The sequence below is a fragment of the Pinus tabuliformis genome, chromosome 2_2, assembly GCF_031772625.1.
Source record: "Pinus tabuliformis cultivar Carrire ecotype Pingquan chromosome 2_2, CPIR1, whole genome shotgun sequence".
Classification (NCBI taxonomy): Eukaryota; Viridiplantae; Streptophyta; class Pinopsida; order Pinales; family Pinaceae; genus Pinus; species Pinus tabuliformis.
The window spans coordinates 368575308-368580757 of NC_142300.1; positions in this window are offsets into that span (position 1 = coordinate 368575308).

Genomic DNA, 5450 nt, shown 5'->3' on the forward strand with positions numbered 1-5450 from the left:
TACTGATGATGATCCCAGAACTGTGGAAGCAGTAGATTTAGGAGATGGAAAACTCTGGAAAGAGGCCATGGTTGATGAAATAGCATCTTTGCACAAAAATGAGGCTTGGGATCTGGTGGAGTTGTCGGCTGGAAGGAAACCCATTGGCAGCAAATGGGTGTTCAAGAAGAAGAAAAATGCAGAAGGAAAGGTGGAGAAATACAAAGCTCGGTTGGTAGCAAAAGGTTTTTCCCAGGTCATGGGAATTGATTTTGGTGATATCTTTTCTCCTATTGCCAAGGTAACTTCTATTAGATTACTTTTATCTGTTGCTGCTACTTTTGATTTTGAGGTAGAACAAATGGATATGAAGACAACATTTCTTCACGGGGATTTGGAAGAGGAGATCTACATGAAGCAACCTGAAGGCTTTGTGGTGAAGGGTAAGAAAGAACTGGTATGCAAGTTAAATAAGTCTTTGTATGGGTTAAAACAATCACCAAGGATGTGGTATCAAAAATTTGATACATTTATACGGGGACTTGGCTTCACCAGAAGCAAAGCAGATCACTGTGTGTATTTTAAACTAATTGGTGACCGTGTTATTTTTCTGGTCTTGTATGTGGATGATATGTTGCTGGTTGGAAATGACAAAGAAATTATCCAGGATTTGAAGACCCATTTGTCCTCCAAATTCGACATGAAAGATCTTGGTGCTGCAAACTATATTTTGGGCATGGAAATTAAAAGAGATTGGACAAACAGGAAGCTTCGGTTAAACTAGAGGAAGTATGTCGAGACAATATTGTAGAGGTTTAATATGCAGGATACTAAACTGGTGAAGGTTCCTATTCCTATAGGTGTAAAGTTATTTGTTGAACAGTGTCCCAAGACACAAGATGAGGAAGAGGATATGTCCCGTGTTCCATATGCAAGTGCTGTCGGTAGCCTGATGTATGCAACGGTCTATACTAGACCAAACATTGCACATGCAGTGGGAGTATTGAGCAGGTTTATGTCAAAACCAGGGAAGGAGCATTGGACAGTAGTGAAGCGGGCTTTCAAGTATTTGCGTGGCACTAGTGATTATGGTTTGTGCTACCAAGGAAGACCAGGATTGGACAGAGTGTTGGATATTCATGGCTTTTTTGATGCGGACTGGGCTGGAGATCTAGATCAAAGAAGATCTACAAATGGGTATGTGTTTAACCTATTTGGCGGTGCAGTCAGTTGGATGAGTAAGAAACAATCTGTAGTGGCACTATCAACTACAGAGGCAGAATACATGGCAGCCACTCATGCAAGCAAGTAAGTCGTTTGGTTGCAAAGATTGTGTTCAAGTATGGGGTTAGTACAGGGAGATATAAGGATAGACTGTGACAGCCAAAGTGAAATTTTCTTGGCAAAGAACCCTGCTTATCATCAAAAAACAAAGCACATTGATGTTCAATATCACTTTGTCAGGGATGTGATAGAAGACAAAAAGGTGTTGCTGGTAAAGGTGGACACTATGAAGAATACTGCAGATGCATTGACAAAATTTGTGAGCTTTGAGAATTTCTCCTAGTGTAGAGAAACAATGGGCGTTTCAGGGCTGGAAAAATGACTAATCTCTCCTGTGGCCCCTTGTGGAAAGAAAACAACAAGTGGGAGAATGTTGGGTTGTGTTATATCTTTCCATGACTAACCTACATAGTGAACCGAGGGGTTAGAGGGGGGGCAGAGCCCCCCCACGTTGCGCCGATTGCGTAGCGGGGGGGTCACAAGGGGGGCAGTAGCCCCCCTTGTCCGGGGGTTTTGAGGGGGGTGGGTAGTCCCCCTCTACGAGGTCTGGGGTAGCACCCCGGGAAATTTTTTTTTGGACCCTATATTAGGTTGGGCGGACCTACCTATGGTTTTCGGTCCATGGTTTTGGACGCGATGGTTTTTGGTCCATGGTATTGGATGCTTCGGCATGTATAAATATGTATTATAACATTGAAAGGAATATAATGAAAAATCAAGCTAGTAGTCCCGGTTTTGGGATCCAGGGGAAAATCTCTGTGTATATGTGTTTTATGTGTTATGCTCTCGCATTGTTTATTTTCTGTGTTTTATAATTCGTATGCAGGTAATTTCTGTATGGGGTTAAATCCTACAATCATCAACATACACAACAAGTATTAGCAATTTATTATTGTCAATATCTGTATATAGATTGCTATCAGCTGATCCTTTTGAAAAACCTTGTTGATGGAGGTATTTGTCAATATGGTAATACCAGGCCCTTGGAGCTTGTTTTAGACCATAGAGAGCCTTTCTAAGTCTACATACAAGTTTTGGATCATTTCCAAGGATGAATCCATCTGGTTTCTCAATATATACTTCTTCTTCTAAGTCCCCATTAAGAAATACAGATTTTACATCCATTCGGTATACTTTGAATTTCTGAAAACTAGAAAGAGCAAGGAACATTCTTATGGCTTCAAGTCTAGCAACAGGTGCAAAAGTTTCTTCAAAATCTATACCTTCTTGTTGAGCATATCCTTTACAAACAACGATGGCCTTGTTTCTAATAACTTCACCATTTTCATTCAACTTGTTTTTGAATATCCATTTGGTTCCTATGATATTCTTATCATGAGGTCTAAGAGCTAATTCCCAAGTATTATTCTTCTCAATTTTCTCAAGTTCTTCATTCATGGCCTTGACCCAAAATTCATCTTTGCATGCTTCATTTACATTTTAAGGTTTGATGGAGGAAAGCAATGCTAGATAGCTTGAAGTTTCTGTAATAGTTCTTATTCTCTGCACACCTGCCTCTTTTTGTCCCAAAATTTGAGTCTCTGGATGATTTTTCTGAACATACCTGGATGGAGTATTTTCTTCTGCCATTATCTGTTCTTCTGGTGCTTCATTGGTTTCTTCTTCAAAATTAGTCTAATTTGATGTGGAAGGATAATCCTCATCTTCTCCACAATCTTCGATTTTTGGATTTTTGCATGCTTCATCAACCACAACATCAATATTTTCAATAATTTTTCCAAGTCTTTTATTATAACACTTATATCCTTTACTTCGAGAAGAGTAACCAAGGAGAATTCCTTCATCTGCTCTGGGTTCAAACTTGCTAAGTTTTTCATCAGTCCTTTTGATGTAACATTTGCTTCCAAAAACTTTGAAGTATTTTACGGTAGGAGTCGTACCATACCAAAGTTCATGTGGAGTTTAAGTGTTGTTTACCCTAACATTTTCTTTGTTGAGAATAGTGACGACAGCGAATGTAACTTCACCCCAGAAGGTTGCAGGAATTCCAGACTCATATAGCATAGCACAAGCCATTTGTTGAACAGTTCTGTTCATCCTTTCTACCACTCCATTTTGCTAAAGAGTCCTTGCAGTGGAGAATTGCCTTTTTATTCCATGTTCTTTACAAAAGTCAAAGAATTCATCCGAGGTCAATTCCCCTCCTTGATTAGATTTGAGACATTTGATTTTGCGATCTGATTCATTTTCAACCAAGGCTTTAAAGGCTTTGAATTTTTCAAATGCTTCATCTTTATGCTTTAGAAGCCCTATCCAACACATTCTGGAAAAATCATTAATGAACAATATAAAGTATTCCTCTCCACGAGGTGACTTTTTCCTTGATGGACCACATAAATCAGTATGAACAAGTTCAAGAGGCTTACTAGCTGATCCTTCCTTTTCAGGGAATTGTGACCTGGTTTTCTTACCAAATTGACATGATTTGCATATTTTATTTTCTGGAATGCTGATATCAGGAAGATCATGAACAACCTGGAATTTGCTTGCTTTTCTTATTTGAGAGAAGCTTAGATGCCCCAATCTTCTGTGCCATAACCAGTGTTCATCATTTTTGCTTTGATAGCACTGTTGTTGTCCTCCCTTGAGTATATATAAGTTGTTTGGAGTTCTTATACCTTTGATCACGATTTCTCCTGTATCAAGCTCATCAACAACACATCCATTTGATCGAAATACTACTTCACTTCCTTGATCACACATTTGACTGACACTCAACAGGTTATGCTTTAGACCATCAACATACATAACATTCCCAGCTTTAACTTTTTCTTTTAAAAGAACATAACCTTTACCTTTTATGACAACAAGAGTGTCATTTCCAAATGAGACCTTCTTTTCCTTTTCTAAGGCATTATATGACTGAAGTTTTTCTTTATCACCTGTCATGTGTTTCGAGCATCCACTGTCGATGTACCATTGATTTTCTTGTCCTTCTACATACAGGGCTATACCACATCTTTCTGTTTTTGGTTCTTTGTTTCTCCATATTTTTGGATTTTATGAAGTTTGCTCCTTCTAAGATGTTTGCCGAAATTTACTCCTGCATTCAGATTCTTCGTGACCAAAGTTGTTGCAGATAGGGCATTCTATTTCATTTTCAAGGAGAGCAAAGTTATTGTAGGTCCGTTTCATGATCCCCGTCACATTCCTTTGATTTCGTGCTTCTCTAGTCATGATGGTCTTGTAAGCAACACATTGAGCAGCTTTGTGTCCAAAGTTATGACATGAAAAACATTGGCCATTAAAGAAGTTCTTGCGATTATCAAATCTATTAACCTGGTGATTATAGTTGCTATTGATATTCATTCTTGAAGTATATTGAGTCTGATTTACTTGAGGTTTGTAGCTTCTGTTCATCCTTGAAGTAAATTGAGCCTGATTTACCTGGTGATCTGCTTTATGCCTTTGTTGTCGATTGTCAAACTGTTCACTGCTCTTTGTTGCATCAAGATAGCTTTTAGTGGAGGTTGACGGCTTCTGTGCTTGGGATGCTTCTTCAGTATATCCAAGACCTGTCTTTATCAAAGGAGAACATTGTACTTTGATAATTTCATTTAAGGTTTCTGATCCTTTAGTAAATCTAAGATTGAGAGCTTTTGTTTTCTCAATATCCTTTCTTAGACCCATAATTTCACATTCTAGTTTTTCATTGTGTTTTTCTCTTTCAACAAGTTGGAATGTCAGTGTATCTATAATCATAAAGGTCATCTTCATATAAAGCATCCAAGAAATCATCATCTTCAAAATCCATTAGAAGTCTATAGTCATTACTATTTTCATCTTCATCACTATTTGATAAACCATCGCTATCTTCATGAGTATAGTAGCTCTTCTTACTTACACTTTGTTTTCTATTCCATTTTGCTAATTCCTTACCTTTATCAAGCTTATCTTTATGAGGACATTTGGCAACATAATGACCGACTCTTCCACAAGCAAAACATTTGAAAGGTAGTTTACCTCTGAATCTCTCGGAACCCCGTTGAAGGTTCTTGACAAAGTTTGCTTCTTCCTCTCCTTCTGAAATATGTCCTGATTCATTGAGTTATTCTCTTCCTGAAGCTTTGAATGCAACTTCTCTCATATCTGATGGACCTCCTTTTCTCATTTCGAAAGCAATTAAGATTCCGTGCAACTGTGTCATAGTAATAGTATGAAGATCT